General features: G+C 32.8%; 1 protein-coding gene across 2 annotated transcripts in view; it reads right to left on the reverse strand.

Moving 5' to 3' along the window:
* The window catches only part of fz (frizzled class receptor), a 199,926-nt gene that overhangs the window by 169,467 nt on the left and 11,700 nt on the right, over positions 1-18,759 (reverse strand). The window lies entirely within an intron of this gene.

Raw genomic sequence — 18,759 nt, forward strand, 5'->3', positions numbered from 1 at the left:
ACCTATACTAAATATAACAAACAGTATGTAAGTCGGGGTCTATGTTCAAGGCGCACGGAAGGAATGCGGTAGTGTGTTGTGACGCTGTCCGATTGAGTTTAAGTCCGATTCACAGCCGCTTTGATAACTTAAAAAAATCTTAAATTTAAATATGACCTGAAAGAGAAATAACAAAACGAAACTCTTAGGGTGTTTTGTGAAAATATTTACGCAGAGGAAAATACAGAAGTACAAAGGGAAATAGGGGCTGAAGAACCCCATTAGAGAAACTAGAGTAAGACCCTTGAACTAGAAGGCAGTTGTATGCAGCTCACTCTTATCCGGGTATGCGAGGGTTGGGAATATTCAAACTGAAACGGCAACCGAACTAACTTGAACTCAGTCGAGTCCTTTGGTTTGGAGTCAAAATGGCTTTAATGAATAAATACAACACAGAAACGGGGTGGGTATTTGAAAGAGCAGACAGAGTAGTAGGTGTATGATGAAGGGTTAAATCACAATTAAAATGTGCATATATATTTATTGTTTAAATCGGTATATTTATAAACAAAAGAAGACAAAGCTGCAGTGTTTTTTTATGTGTAATTGTAATTTGCTTTATGTTGTAGTTTTTCCCATAATATTAGAATTGGGGAAGAGTTGTCAACAAGACGTCAGAATGCATATATATGTGTGTATTTTACGTCTTGTATGTACATTGCCCAATGTGAAATACTATTTTTATTGATTAATATTTAGTAATATTTGTTTAGGTAGTTATGTCTTATATTTCCAAAATCAAAGGGTTTGGCATATATTTTTACCGATATATATATTTTTAAAATTTATAAATTAATGATAATACCTAATGAGTTAAATTCTTTATGTGCTTTACGTAGCAGTAAGTATGATTATTGAGACTTAATTCTGGCCTACATTTTTGCTTCATGTTAATGCTAAAAATGAGTTAAAACCAGTGGTCAAAACAAATTTCAGCCTGTATTACATATTATCCAAAATGTCGGTAAAGGAGTCTAGTCATAATGTACATTCAATTTACATTGTTGATTTAAATGTGATAGGTACTAAAAAACTTTTTTGATTACATAACATAAAACAACTTATTTTTGGTTTGCGAGCTGACCCAATACCTATCTGCTAAAAACTTTAGAATATTATGTCAAAAAAAGGTGGGATCCAATGACATAAAACCGGGCTTTGAAAACATTTCTCTAGGTTGTCTCATTAGATATTCATGTCAATAATTATAACAGGTTACAAAAATAAGAGGAGAAATTTGAATAAAATAACAGAAGACGGAAAGAAAAATGAAATGTAATTAATAAAATGAAGAAAAATTATTGAAACAAATTAATGCAATAGTTCAGAAATTCAGCCAACACCTTGGAGAATTCACTCTATACCTGATATAAAATTGTATAGAGATTCAAATAATAATACTATTTTGAATAGATTTTAGGTAAAACCTATCATAAAGCGTAAATCTATAAAAAATATTTTATACAATTTGTCAACAGCTTCGAGACACATTTTTTCACAAGATTTTCTTATGTTGCTGCTTCAATTTTTATTAAAATGAACTAAAGAAATAAAGGTCTATTATGTTCCCTCTAATTACAAATAAGATCAACACCGGTCAATATTGGAGTTAAATATATTTTAGTGTGTCAGTAACGAAAGCAAAATCTGTATGTGTTAAGCATTTTAAAATTTAATTAACTTGATTTTTTAATATTTTTTAAAAATAAAAGTAAAACAAATCTATCTCTTTTATATATCAGATTAAGCCACGAAGTAGGTTAGCATTAAAGTCTGATAATAGTATATATATTTTTTTAGATAAAAATATTCCGTTTAAAATGTTGGTCATCAATTCTAAAGAGTATTGTTTAATAAAATAATGCTCGCATTTAGATTCGCTATACGATTTTTCCAAATAAACTAGTAATTTAATTGGATAAACGGAGGATTAATTTTAATATGAGCGCGCCTACAGAGTGGGAAATGGACCAGAAAATACGATTAAAACAACCTTCGTTTTAGTCAAGACATAAAATAAAGAGGCCCTTGATCAACATGAGGATTCACCGTAGAAGACATTGTTCGCGTAAAGTCAGTCAAGTGATCCCTTTTAGAAGCGAAAGCAGAATGAACGCGTATGTGATGAAACAGAAATCTCCGGATCAGTCGCTACAAAGGAGCTTCGTAAAGTGAAGTTTATAGTTAGAGCAGAGGCATAATACCGATCTGAGATTAAATCTCAGGGCGAGAATGGAAGAGAGGAGACTCAAACTAGACGAAGAAAGACGATAAAGATAAAAAGGTGGCGGTTAATGGATGGTTACATGACAGGCGAATTGATAGTAAAAGCACATTAAGAAGAAAACCAGATAAAATAGTAACGAATTGGGAAATTACACGCTTAATCGATCACGAATCAAACAACATAAGTAAGAAGTGTGGAAAACGATAAAAACGTCACAATATCTGGTGGGCCGGTAAATAACTAAAACCGTGAGAAATTTCAATTGTGTAAAAAAACATTTGCTCCCATTTATATTACCTACACGAAATAAATTTCGCTAAAAAAACAATACACTTACATAATAGTGAAATGGAAAAACAAGATTTGTAATATTTTACGAGAGTTTAACGCGATTGTCTAATGTTCGAAAAGTTCCTTTCAGTAAGCTATTTATTTACTGACACAAATGAAATGAAAAGTTTTCAAGACACAAATCCGACAAATATGAAGGTAGCATCAATAGAACTCCAACCGAAAAGCGAACTGTGAAATTTAACGATGAAATGAAACCATAATAAAGAGAGAACTGTTTGAAGTAACCGCTGCTGTTTACATGCCGTTTTCATTTTTCTAACATAACAAAGAAACCTTTGAGTGTCGGAGATGTGGTAGAGTCAGCCATTTTACTTTGAATGTTTTCTGCTTTATGCGTAGCAGGGCTCTGCGAAACATAACGAGAATCTAATTTGGAAATATGTATTTTGAATCGAGACTTAAAGCTACATTTAGCATCAATGCTTTATTTTTTTTTTTTTTTGTAGTTGCAAATTATTTGTACCTTGCTTTTGTTATGTGCAAGGTTTTATCGAATACATTTATCTTTAAATTATATTCCGTTGACTTCAACATTTTTCACCGTAGACTTACAATAATAAAAATAAAGCAGAATCATAATAAACAAAATAATTCTAGAAATATTACATTAACAAATAATAAAAAATAAAAAATCGTAAAAGTTGGACACAAAAAAAACAAAAGGAGCTAGATACCACCATTGAATAACTTAGCCTGCTTGATCGTCCCTGTAATGAATCGAACGGTCTCTCTTCGTGTATCATTACAGTTCAGGAGCTCAGCTAGGTTATTAGTCGCAGCAATCCGAGTGTTTATTTTGCATTCAAGCTCCCACCTCGGCCTATCAAACATTGGACAGTATACAAGAAGATGTTCCACAGTCTGCTCAGTGATGCCATCACATGGACAGCAACTATCGTCTCGCAGCCCAAAGCGATGCAGATATTCCCTCATGCATCCATGTCCCGAGAGAGCCTGAGTTAATTCATATGTAGGCGTTTCATGCTTCCAAAATGTTTTGGCCTGCTTTATTAGAAACAATATAATATTTTGTTCGGCTCAGGTTTAGTATTTCAGAATAAAATATTTATTTAAAAGCTTTCTCATATGTAAGGTCCTAAGTCTCTTAACAGTTTATATGGAAAACATTTTTATGTATAATAATTTCCGTAAAACACAGCGGAAGAAAGACATGCAAATAAACACATTGTTGATCACTATAAAATATAATAACTGTAATATGTGGATACTATTTTTAATAAGGTTGAACGCGTACGGGCTGTACTGATTTAAAAAAAAAGTATTAAAATTGACCTACTTCGCGAGTCCACTTGCGTAAGAATAAAGGTATTTTAAAGATTTCGTGGAGCCCTAAGTTTTCTCGTTATTTGTTTTACCTTTTCATATCAAGCTGGTTACATTCTTTCCTGGAACAATAAGCATTTCTGGAAATGTCTGAAAGGACACGGGAGGGCATTTTATTCAAATGAAATGCGTTCTTTTGGCGGCAGAATGAGCTACTCGGTGTGAGGAGAGGTGGGGAGAAATCACATGGAATCGCAAAAGGTTTTTTGTTGTCATAATATTCTAAGAAAACAGACCACAACGAAAATATAAAGATTTTGCTTAAAAGGGCTCCCGCGGTGTAATGGCTAAGACGCATGCCACAGTACAGGGTTTTCGGGTTCGATTCCCGCTGAGATCACAACAACAAATGAATCGAGTAAATGGGATTTTTCTTGAACCTGCGTATTTAGTAGTATAATTTATCACTGTAATGAGGAAATTCAGTGGTTTTGAAAAAAAATAATATTTATTAATAGACTATTAAACTAAGTTAAAATTGTTTTTTTCAATTTTTATACCTCGTATTATCAGCGCTACAATTTTTTAGTTTTGTATTTCTGAAATAACTCCGCGTGTAACGTCAGAGGTTCATTTCCGCTTATTATCATTCAGTTCTTCCCATTGGTCCAGAAGCGACAAGCAGACCGGAAATCTTCCATAGCTCCCAGATCATAGGTTGATTCACATGAACCAGTGACGTCATTCAAAGTTGTGCATTTTTATTATTTTTTCCGTACATTTTCAAGAAACTTTGCCATACAATTTAATGCTCTAATTTTGACCCCGCGCAAAAAAAATATTTTTTGTATCCCATTTCCCGTAGGGCTGAAGTTCCTCATTGGGGAGTTTGACCTGTTGTAAATAGTTTACCTGGGTCTCAGGTACGCGTGGCTTATTTATGTACGCGTTTAGCAAAGAACGAAAAAGAACTACGCATATAAATAATTTGAAACTATAATAATTATAATTATCGCCAGGATTAAATCAAACTGCTTAAATGTAGCTAAGGTAACACCGTAAATAAATCTTATCTTCATGTAGAAGACAGTGAATACAGTGTTGTATGTTGGAGCGAACTCTTAATGAGGATGCATTCTTATACCACGCACGGGAATGTTCGAACAATGATATGATAAGGATTACGAAAACGCATTGGCGCGGCGTCCCTGCACTAGGGTTACGTGTGCGTGCGGACCGAACGGGGAGTACAATTGCATTTTGTTAGGAATTCCCTAGATTTTGACTCTAAAAGCATTGAACGAAATATTCCTATACAACAGTAAGAAATAATGTCGTTCTACCGCGGCGAGGACACCACAAACGTCATAGATGTAAAGCTGTTTTTCAGCTTTTAGCAGAAAATAAATACGTCTTTGAAACCTGGATCACGCACGACAAGGTATGGTCTAAGGTCTCTGCTGTACCCTGCTTGAAGTGAGTACAACAGGCAACCGGAGTCAGAGTATAGAACGCCAAAAAATGACTATATTCATTTAAAAAAATATTATGTGAGGAGGTACGTGGAAGGTGAAATTTAGTTTTAAGTTCTTCTTTTTCCTCGGATATTTCTTTCTTACTATATGTAAATGTTTAATATCAATTATTAATTAAATTATGAATTATTATTATGAATTGTTTTAATTTATTGGTATTACATACTTGCTTGCTATCTTATTTCAGTTTTATGTACATATTATTACTTGTTACTATATTATTATTAATACCATACCTTTATGTAAATATTATTCTGCCCCAAAATGAGTTTGTTGTAACTCCTGGGAGTACAAAAAAAATAATTGTATGATGTAAAAAATAAAAAATCCTTACTATTCTTACATATAATGATGAATTCATCCTCAGGGGCGGTATCCTAAACGCTTTCGTGTGCACAGAGAACGCTTTTTATAGCTTATTAAGTATGTAAACGTAAATACGCGCTAAAAAGCGTTCTCTACGCTAGCGAAAGCGTTAAGAATACCAGCCCAGATGAGGGGTTGTTATTAACGAAAAGCGCACTGTATAACGTAAAACGAATATCATTCAATTTTGTACAAAGTTGGAGCATTTGACTAAAGGAAAGAAGCACGGGAATGGACCTACCTTTGGTGCGTTGAGAATATTTGTCAATATTGGTGCACTGGGTGATGAAAGTTCGCTATGATTATGATATTTAACGATTTATGATTAACAACTTTCACAACGACGCGCGACGATTCCAAGAATTCTTATGCAATGTGATGGTAACGTCAAAATTTTGCTTATAATGTTTCAAATCCAAATGTAATATTTTTATAAATCTTCTATCTTGAAGTTAGGTAGGTACTATAAGGATGGGTCAAGGGAAGGATGGGAAAGAAGGGTAATCGGCCAGGAATAATATCGATAAAAGCTAATTTATACTAAACAGCTGTAATATAATTACCCGTTTCCTCACCCTTAATACCAACTTATATATGAGCAACAATACAGGCCTTTATGTTTGTTGATAGAACCCGCGGGAGGCAACTACATAAGTTCGAAACTCAAAACTAAAAGTGACACACAAACATTTTTGATAAATTCAAACGGCAAATATACATAAATAATTTATAAAAATGCAAACAAAATATTACATAAATTCAACGCTACGAACGAAAATATCAGGAATGGATGTAGTATTTAAGTACTGTTTATAAAAAAAAAACTAAAATATAATGTAGATTGAGTTGGGTCACAGGAATGTAGGAGAGAAAGGAATGGCTGAGTGTGAGTACATGTGAGATGAAAGAGCCGACACCTCACACGCTCACCGCTCATCATGATCGGAATAATCTATCAAACACTATCGGGATAATCCTATATTCCTCTACGTTCACCTGTGTCCAGGCCGTCAAGGGACGCTCGAAGATTAGATTAACCACATACACGTATACACACTAGCAAATAATGGTATTCACTAAGTGATCAGACAAGGATATTAATCTAAATTTAGAGGGAGTTCAACTAGCCAACACGTTGAACTGAGCTATCTCAATTCCTTCAACGAACAGCCTAACCATTCAATTGAATTCCGGCATTTAATGAACAGCCTAGCTGCTCGATTGAGTGGCTGATTTAACTATTTGGCGGCGATATATTATAAATGTCTACAAGTATTAAAGGTACTTGAACCGTTAAATTTAGAAAATAAATAAATAACAAATGGCAAAAAGCCCACTTATGTACAAATTGTCTGCCTCGTAGTGTAATGATCAGCACGTTTGCCTACCATGCAAGAGGTCTCGGGTTTGATTCCCGATATGAAATATTTTTTAAAATTGAGTTTTTACACTAAAAATATTTCATAGTCCCTGGACTAGTACCTGAAGCGTGAGACTGATCATCTTACCTTCATGTAACAAAAATGATCAAGATACAATATTTTACCTTCTTTTGCCATTGTTTGTTAGATACATTAATCCATTAAAACCGCTGGTTTGGTCAGTCGATATTTTTATTAGTAGGTATTAAATGCAATCCTGTGGCACTGTAGAGAATGAAAGAAATGTGTTTTTGAATGCCAGAATCAGAACAGCTTTATCAATTTAAAAAAATATATATTTACGATTAACTGTGGAACATTAAGTAATAAACAATCTAATGAGCGCCTATGTAATGACAAAGTCCAACATAAGAAAATATTTTTTGTGGGTTAATTTTCATGCGTTTGTTTGCGATGCAATAAATTATCGCAAGTGAAACCTCGTAAATACGAAGGCCCAGCATAGGATCGGTACATTTGGAACCGATACTTACCATAATTGACCGAATTTAGAAGGTGGTCAAGCGGAAAATAGGAAAATGCAGACGATCACTATCGGACACGCTATTACTTACCTTACCATACAAAAAGCGAAAGTAAAAAAGAATGCATTGCGTTATAAAGGGTGGCTTCGAATGAAAATCAACCATTGAGAACTATGTGTAATTACGCAATCTAATATAGTTATAAAAATATTTCATATAGAATAATAATTAATAAAAAAAGAAGAGGTAAATCAATGTACTTGTTATCGTTGAAATTTTAAATACAAAAAGATAAATTATAGATTTAACTTTCAAGTCAATTCAATTTATTTATTTTGAATATAACTTATAAATTACAAAAATATATTCAATTCGTATATATTAAAAAAAAGAAAAAAAAATACACGAATGAGACTCGTGTCAAAGTAGTAGAAGAATCCTGCCCCGGAAAACCCCTTCGGATACATGGAACAGATCAATATCCAGAGCGATGATGTTCAGCATAGCGGTAGCCCTTCCAACAGGCATAACCATAGGCAGGTTGGTCCTGAATATCGGAATATGAAACAATCTATGCTGACGCTGTATTAGGTAATTATCAGGAACATACAAACGAATGCTCATCATAATTTCAGAATTATCGATCATACCGCGCAACAATCGATAAAAATGTGTAGTCAAATACACATTCCTTCTAGTCTCTAAACTTTACTATTTTATAACAGATAATTTATATTTTCGTTTGCTAAAAAACTACATAATATGAGCTCTAATTATATATATGTATATTTTTTATTGTCATATCATTTACATAAAATTATACATTTATACGAAGTTCCTTTGACTGGTCTAACTAGGGTTATTTAGCCCGTTCTAAGACAGTAAAAAAAAAGTAATACATAGAAAAAATAAATAAAGTAGTAGACATAGTGGAAATATAGTGAAAAAGATAAGTCAAAAACAAACACAGTAAAAAATGTAGTAAAAACAAAATACATAGTAAAAGTCATAGCAAAAAAACATCGTAAAATACGCAGTAAAAACAAAAACATAGTAGACATAATTTAAAAAAATACATATTTAGTAAAAAACATAGTAAAAACGGTAAAGAGTAATGAGGAACTCCAAAAATTCAATCAATATTCAAGGCTAACTTGGCCGTTCGCAGTTATTTTTATATAAAGCTCTATTTACTTTTGAGTATTTTAATATTCTAACAATTCATTAAATTTGAGTACGAACTTTTATTTGTATCTGATTTATTTCATAAATGTGATTTGTTCAGCATAAAAAATTCAATAATTCATAACTTCTAAGACACGTAGGATTTTCGTAAGCTCATGGCCCGATTCCAACTATAGGGGCTATTTGAGTTAGTTTATTTGAATTTCTTCGATACACCGGAACCTGAACCCGGGACCTAGAAACTAGAAAGCAAACGAGAGAAATTTATATAATTTTTGAAGATTTAAAAATAACGTTCACAAGCTGCTGTCGCCTTTTTATTTTATGAAGTCACACTGTCTTGTCATAAGCTTGTCGAAAAGTAACATTGTAAAAACCTATTTTTAAAAAATACGCTTCACATTGCAAGAAAGTTCATCCGTCAACACCCTCAAACAGGTATGTATAAGGAAATACCAAGCCACACTTTTGTACTAGATTTTATTTAAATTAACACAAACACATACATACAATATTGTATAGATCTATTGAACGTAGTTATGCAGAAAGCCGCCAGTCCACAATTTTGAAAAAATGAGATATTGGTGTTATCGGGTGCAGTGAGGTCAATTCTATGTTTAGCTAAAAACAGCCACACCGCTTTTATACAAAAAACTGTGATAATCACCTTCTAAAATAGTGTCGATCACAAAAACGGCTTTTTTTCAATTCGTAGAAAACACCCACAGCACTCGAAAATCTTACAATACTTTAAAAATCATTCTAACTAGTCAAAAAGATAATACTATTCTTGTTTGTAATATAAAAAATCCATATTTTCATTGTTTATTATTTGTCAAAGTCAAAAACATTCCAACTGTTCGGTAGATTTGATTATTGACTCTTTTCATAAAAATGCTATTATTTCAGTTTCTCTTTTCTATGGCTGGCTGCTTTCTGCATGACTACGTTCGATTGTAGACAGCTGTTAAACGCCTGGATCTCGATTTTTCCGTTATATTAAACTTTGAATGTCTGGAAAAATGTGTTGTAGAATAATATCGACTGAAAAAATAAAGAATGATACTGTCGAGAGTCGAGTTCGAAACACGCGGATCATATCTTGTCAGTTGAACGAAAGTATCCGAAAATGCATTCCATTATTTATCAGACAGAAACATGAACACACAAACACGCGCGTGAAGGGAGGCAGTTTGGCGGTCGTCCGACGGTAGATGGGACGGGGTTCAAGAAACTGCCGCCTAAAATAAAACGGGAAAATAAATCTCGAGAAATTATGATGTTTTTTTCGACAAAGTTAAACCTGGGGAGTTGGCAATGTCGCCGTATCGGTGTCAGTGATACGGACACGGCAGGAACGCTGAAAATAACGTACAGACAAACTTGGTTATCGGAAGTTCTCGTCGCTCTCAGTCAGATGGGGTAGTATTTATTTTTTCTTAATCTTTTATTTACACGTTCAACACCTTTAACGAGTGCACTTTTATTCCCCAAAATTAATTAGTTAGGGAAAATTGCACCATAGAAAAATAAGTTAAAACGTTAAATCATTGTGGGGTACTCGTTAAAATGGTTGCATAAAAAAAGTATCTAACAACACATTTGACCCATTTTGACGAAAATGCAACAAAAATTTAACTTATTTTTTGTAACATAACTTTTTATGATGCAACTGGCCCTTACTAGGAAAACCTTTATTTGAAATGTACAACAACAACAACAAACCATCACGCCGTTTCCCCGTAGGGGTAGGCAGAGAGGATAGAACGCCATAACACTCTATCTTGGCATACAGACCTCGCTTCCTCTACATTTATACATCTTCTTATGCACGCACGCCGATTATTCCTACTTTTAACATGTCCATCTTCAAGTATTTGATGGACTTGATCGTGAAAAATGTGATCCTTTAAATTTCCTGGAAAATTGTCAGAATAAGAATTTTAAGCATATAACTACTTAAATCTACGAATCTTTCCGCTATGCTTTAATTTGGGTGAAACTAAATTATTAGAATTATCTAATTCGAACAAATTGACTGATATAACAAAATATTAAAGGCACCGCTACGATCAAACTTATTTATTTTACAGAAACAAACAGTCGACAATGATATAATAACACATAAAAGTCGTTTTTTTTTTAATATTTTTTTTTTTTTTTTTAATTAAATTGAAAACATATTATACATAATTTTATATAATATTACCAAGGAGTGTAAAAAAAATCATTTAGGGACATACGGATAACAATATTTATTTAAAGACGTTTTTATATTTTAAACTATAACATTATTTACAAAACAGAATAAAAATTATGATACACTACAAATTAAAAGGGTAGGAAAAATAAAGACAGACCGGCGAAGTTTCTAAATAAAAATCATACATATTAAATTGTGTTTGTGTGCATTTGTGTGGGAGTAAGTGTTCAGGTGTGTAAGTGTGAGCACCATTAAATAGCAAGCCAGAAAGAATGAGTCCTAATTTATTTTTAAATAAATTAAGGGGCGTGTTAAAAATATCAATAGATGAAAAAAAAGCATTATAGTTAGAGCAAGAACGATAGAGGACAGACTGGCAGATGGAATAAATACTTATTTCTTGTCACGCGAAAGGGGACATAATAATAATTTTGGAGAGTAGGTAAAAGAGTTTACTTTATTATTTAATAACTTATTTAAATAGCATAATTCAGATATAGTGCGTCTATTTTCAAGGGTAAAAATCCATTTTGTTTAGCAGATTGGCTGGTTATGTGATTTTAGAAAGAATTATGCTCAAAAAGGTCATAACAAAGAAAGTTTTTAGATTCAGGTGAGATCGTTATAAAAGCGTTTGACTGTTTAATAGCATTATTACCTTAGGGGAGATGTCATTTCTGCTACACACTTATTATAGACTCCCACGTTCAGTTCATACTACAGGTATTATTTTGCATATTCGTAAGCCATGTAGGAAGCGGGTAATAATACGCTCTGCTTGCAGTCAAGTGTCAACTTCCACAACTGTATCTTTGGAATCTATTCATGAAATCTGAGAATAAGCGAGGCAACTTTACATCAAAAATACGAGAAATTGTTGAACATTGAAAAGTTCTACACTTAAAGCATGTTACAAACGAGCCACCAGTATTTTCTTCGTCATTTGATTGTTCAATGTTCCAGATTCGCATATATGGTATTTATCTCCGCAAGAAATTTGCCAAGACATATATATTTTTTTAATTTTATTTATTCACACTCTTTATCAAAATACAATTCCATGTTCACTTTGCCCAGCTAACAAGGGTACATACCCCGTTCCAAGCTAGGCAATTACATTTTAATATATTATAATAGTTAACAAATTAATATAGAGCACAGACAAACAAAATATAAACTTATTCGGATACACATTTTGATTCATATACATACAGACATACATATATATACACACGTATATATAAATATACACATATATACACATGTACATACACACACACGTACATACACCCATGCACATACACATACATAAAAACATAGACAATTTATATATGGAGCATATTGATGTACGGTTGTGAGACATGGTGTCTTACTGAAAGAGGTAAAAAAAAAGACTAGAAGCCTTTGAGATTTAGTGCTTCAGAAGAATATTAGGAATTTCCTGGAGAGACCACATCACTAATGACTAGGTGATCAAAAGAGTCGAAGGGAGGCACCTAATCAAATTATGCGCAATGAGGGTCTCCTACATGACATAATAGAGTGAATGGCTGAGGGGACAAATTACAGAGGGCGCCCCCGACGGAAGTATTTGGAGCAAGTGTGCGAGGATTTGAACTGGGCCTTGTATATCGAGCTGAAGAGGGCTGCAAAGAATACAGACCAGTAGAAGACGAGATGCAGGACTTTGCTGCAAACCAATCCTCAGGATTGAGACTGCTAAGAAGAAGAAGGTATTTATGGAAAGGAGGATTCGAGCAATGATTGGCGTATTTATTGACGTGTTACGTCCAAAAGTTTATGTAAAGTCAATATTTTCGTCTGAAAGTTATTGGACTTGAAGGCATCGTAAAATTTAAATTGTCACCATAAGCATTTGGGAAGAATACATTTATTTATTTATTAGTTTATACATACATTGTTACAAAAATGGCACAAAAACACTCTGGCAAATTCTGCTTGTACTAGGAGTAGGCTCAGTATATGAAGGGTCGGCAAGCCAGAAATATTAGTATGCCTAATGTTGCAATCGGTTCCTATATGGGCAAATGCCTGTTCTAAGAAACCGATTTATTGCGGCAAATATGGTTTTCGAATACGTTTCCTATTAATAAAAATAATATTGAAGAAATAGAAAAACAGTGATAGCCCAAAAGAGAAGAAAATTTATTTGGCTTTATTTACTTGGGTTTAATTGATCCATAAAGACAGGCATTTGTGTTGTAATCTTACTCTTTTTTATTATTCATATTATTTTTTATTTTTTTTAGTATCATTAATACACTAAATTTATTTGTCAATTTTTAAAATGTGTAAATGGGAGCTACATTTCTAACTGTCTATGCGCTCTGTAGCTGCAAGACGTCCTGTAATCTAGCTCCTATCTGTTATAATTTTTTATTAATAATAATTGAAAACGAGGAACTAGAATCCCAACCGTCCATGCGCTCTGTAGCTGCAAGACGTACTGGGATATTTATTAATTGTACAGCGCCCTTGAGGTGATTTTCACAAAAATGGCGCTATATAAATTATCCAACAATATATATATATTTTATATTAAACTTAAAAGTCATAATACCGAACGCCCCCAAAAGCAATTTAAGCACAGATATAATAATTAAAAATGGTACTGGTACTGAAGTACTAACGTGAAGATCCCGAAGAAAATTATTTTGAATATTACATTAACTACTTCTAATACCGAAGTCATGTAGAGGTTGGAAGAAAGGATATTGTTAACAATATCGTATCAATTTGCACAAATGTTTCGTACTTTATTTTACGGTACCCACTTACCGCAAGTGCATAAAATTTTTAAACACAAATGCTTAAAATATAAATAACAGGTATATTATATTATTTTGTCTCAGTAAAGTTGGAGATCGTGACCCCTGGGACCTTAAACCCCTTGTACTGTGTACTATTTATGTCTCTTCTTTACCGTATGACGTTGGGCCGTTTATAGAATTTGTATCCATGGATATTTACGTACGAGTACAATAGAAGTACAAAGCTTTCTCTCTAACGAATTATAAATGACTTAAGAAGGACAAAACGTGAAATAAAATAGTAAAAATCACAATAACTTCATCAGTTAAGTGTATCGAAGTGTTTTATGTATTTTAAGTTAGTTTGACAATGGGGAAGTTCAGTGCTACGAAAAATTGGAAAATTATTAAAAATGTTTTCTTAGACGCGGTAAAAAAAAATTGCATTTAATTGTGCCTACTGCTAGTTTCTCGAAAATGTATGAAAAAATGGTTTTAATAAAAATTATTGTTAATTGAATCGACATTCACTTCGTAACATTTCATTATAAATTATGGGGGAGTGCTCTCCCGAAACTGTAGTAGTGTTCTTGTAAAAGAATAAAAAATGTGTATTTTCATAAAATTAATAAAAATTGACTACTCTGAAACGTCACAAGTAAATTTGAACACGTGTTTACAATAACAAGTCATTAAAGCGTTGGTATGTTGTGATAGATTTCCTGTTTCCGGGCCAGTAATTTTTTTCAACGTTTTGCGTATTTTGACATTTTTAGCAGATATATGTGGGAAAAACTAACTGACTTGATCTCGTGACGTCGCGGGCGGTGTAATTTCCAAGTTTCGGTGAGGATTTTCAGAATTACAAAACTTTAATAAATCGTAGGGATGATAATAGGAACGATACATAAAAATAATAAATGTTTCGGGTTAGCTCGACATATATACAGCTATCACTCGACTTACGACCGCGATTGGGTCCGGAAAACAGGTCGTAAGTCGGAACGTGCAATAATTTCCTGTACTTGCGCTGCGTGATGATATTATCATACGACGAAAATGAAATAGCGTGTCACCGTCATTTATCGGGGTTCTATGTTTCTTTAAATAAATTAAATATTAAAATAAAATGCTTTTTTTCCAGAATAGAGTTTTGAAATTTACCATACTTAAAAATACAATTTCTAACATTTCTTGACTTAAATTTTAACAAAAAGGTTTCGAAAGTAGGTATTAACTATTTTATTTTTTTTATAATTAAACTTCTAACCAAGCTTTTTCCTGTACCCTTTTCAATTTAGTTACAAGTTTAATTTTTTTTTTATACTTACGCACCCACATACACGCATACTCTCCATCATTCATTCCCACACACACATGTACCCTCTCCCTCATTCAATCACGCATACACACATTCACATACACACACATGAATACAAACGTTCACACATACAATTACGTAAACTCTTTTCTCATATATATTATGTATTATAAGATTTACAGTGGATTTTTTTTATTGGCTCTAGTATTGTTAGTATATTTCTACTTATTTGTTTATGTAATAGCTGTAAAAAATCCCAAATAAAATAAAATAAATAAAAAAAATATTATTTTGGGTCGGTCTGTGGTTGAATAATCATTACCTTGCGAATCTCGATTTATTGTAGTAGCGCAGGCGAACAACTGATCGCGGATTGTGGTCGTAAAGTCGAACAGTCGTAAGTCGCATAGGTCGTAAGTCGACGAATAGCTGTGTGTATTTTTTTAAACCACTGAAATTCTTCATTTCACTGTTTCGGTTATGTTCGTCCCGGACATATCTACAAGTACTATCTACCGGTACATATCTTACCCTTTGTTTTTTCTATTATCACTTGTGTACTCACTCAAGAAAGGGGGCATTAAAAGAAGCGGGAACTCAAAGAGTACTCTGGCTCTACTAGAGAGTAAATAAGCTGCCCCCGCCACCGCTGCCGAGTGTTCAATGTTTGGTAAAGTTATATGGAATTGACTTAGTACACACTTGGTCGGCGCCGGGGCTTTATTATTGTGTAATGTGTCTGTCAGGGCGCGAAGATATTGTTGGAAATGCATAATATAAAATCTAGGTACCTAAATACTATTTTATAGCGGGAATTCGGAAGAAAAAATAGTATACTCAAAACTAGAAAGGGTTGGGAATAAGTGGCGCCAGTTGGCGATACCTAAAACTTCCTCTTGATTGTAACATAAAATTTACTCAACTTTTTGTTCAATATATTAGTGTAAATAAACTAGGTCCAATTATTGGAATAATGAGAAGAACAGAAGTCTTTGATAAAAGTACAAAATTAATGATATACAATGCTTTTATACTTCCACACTTTGTATATGGATTAATAATATGGTCGCAATGTAGTTAAAAGATGCAAGAATCAATACAAAGAACAATGAATAAAGCACTTAAAGTAATCAACAATATTTTGAGTTTATGTAGTATGTCCAAATTTTTGTAGACAAGAACTGGATTCAACTCCCTGGGGAGCTGTTTATATTAACATATTACAACAGAGATGAATAACATTTAAGAAAAGGTAATATGGAAGTCTAGGCATCTACAGGGCTTATGACCTGTCAATGACTGGTTTAAGTGGCCACTTTACACACTGTGTAACATTCACCATTCTGCCCATATTTGAACATCTATATTCCTTCAATTCTTTCATCTGTTGATGTTTGTGAAGTTCTTTAACTTCTTTGACTTTGAAAAAAAATTGCATGAAAAAAAAAAGTTTTATTACGACTTTAATAAATAATTCGTTTTAAACAGTGAATTTAAGAAGTTTTAAAATGAATAATTGTTGTATTAAAAATATCTATATCTCAAGTAAATTTGTTGGCTAAGGAATTTAAACGCGGAATTGGAGAGTTTCGTGCATAGTTAGTACCTACGTATGTAGTTGGAAACAACTCCGTACTTCTAGTGACTCGATTCGGTATTTTAAAGTTAATAAGATTCAAAAGTTCACAACAATCGAGCTCCGAATTAAATAAAAAATAAATTTTTAAAAATAAATAAAATAAACATATATATATAATACTTATTTATTTATTTGATTATCGGGAATCGGTTAAACGACTGGGTTTTGTGATTACATCGCACCGCACTGCAGAAGTCTCGCGAAGGGGGGCCTTGGGTAACGGAAATTGACGTGAAATCAACTCACATATTCTACAAGGCGTCGCGTCGCATCCGGACGGAAAATGAAAAATGCCGTGAAAACGGATTCCATTACATTCATATAATACACCCAACACCCACTTCTAAAGAAGACACCCGATCTTGCAATATATTTCTTTCGGTTCACTCGAACGAGCCGCCGAAAAAGAGATTTCGTGAAGGAAGGAAAATTACAAAGCTTGAAATTGAAGGTGAAATAATATTGGCAATAAAATGCTATCAACTCGAGATACCTACACCTATCTGATCAAAGCAAAGGTGGAAAATAGCGGATGCGTGAAGTCAATAAAATATGTGTTCAGTGAACGAGAAACACACGACTGTTAAAATATAAATATATGAAAAATAGCACAAGTAAATGACAGGTGATTTCATTTTATATTCATTTTCAATTCTGGAACAAATAAGATAAGAGATAAACTTTTTCTTAGCTTATCTATTTTTTTATTATTTATTTTACTATATACATTAAACATAACAGTGTTCTACACAAAACTATAAAATAATATAAACAAAAAAAAACACAAAAAACAAAACAAACCATCACCCCGTTTCTCCGTAAGGGTAGGCAGAGAGGATAGAACGCCACAACACTCTATATTTGCATACAGATCTCGCTTCCTCTACATTCATACATCTTCTCATGCACGCGCGCCGATTATTCCGACTTTTGACATTTCCATCTTTAAGTATTTGTTGGATTTGGTCATGCCATGTCTTTCTCGGTCTTCCTCTATTTCTGCATCCATCAACATTCGCATTGTAAATATTCTTAGCCGTTCTCTCGCTGTCCATTCGTTCTACATGTCCAAACCAGCGCAGAGCTCCTTTCTTGATTTTGTCGATAATGATTGTCTCAGCCTTACATAATGTACGGATCTCAACATTTGTGCAATATAAAAACAATATATATAAAACAAGGGGTAAAAAAAAAGATAAGATTACCAATGAGGAGAAAAACAGAATCTCAAAACTCATTGTACAAGGGATTGAAGCTGTACAATGAGTTACCTGAAGAAATAAAGGAAATAGAAAACATCTAAATATATAAATTAATTTGAAAAAAATATGTTATTGAGAAATTTTGATAAAAAGATTGTAATATTATTAAAAGTTTATATTAGTTCTTAAGATGTTATGAACTAACTTGATAACTCATTAATAAATAAATATAGTTAAGAAGTTTAAAAATTGGAAAATAGTTTTCAGGTTTCATTTGTTTTATATATATTTTATTTTAATGAATAACTACAAAGTTAGTGCTTCGAATATAAATTTTATAAATAAATAAAGCAAATACTCCAATTTTGAAAGTAGGAAAATAATAATTAAGTTGTAGTAGAGCAAAGTTTGAAGTTCAAGTCCGTGAAAGTACCACTGGGCCACAACCCGTCTCAAAGTTTCATTTTTTTATGTTTGTTATGACTTACTCGTATATATATATATTTCTATTCATTTTTGAGCATTCATGCATATTTTTTCCTCGAGAAAAATGGTTTCAAAATAAAAATATTTGGGTATATTGCGAGAGTAATAGTATTTCTTTAAAGAGTGAAAAAGACAATTGCATGTCTGCTTGACCTTTCAGGAAGATTCGTTGAGTAATTAAATGTGTGTATTACGGCCTAATAAAATAGTGCACAATTGCAGCTAATTTAGTTAAAGTACA

The sequence above is a fragment of the Micrasema longulum genome, unplaced genomic scaffold (assembly GCF_059751315.1).
Source record: "Micrasema longulum isolate JH-2025_06_02 unplaced genomic scaffold, ASM5975131v1 h1tg000454l, whole genome shotgun sequence".
NCBI lineage: Eukaryota > Metazoa > Arthropoda > Insecta > Trichoptera > Brachycentridae > Micrasema > Micrasema longulum.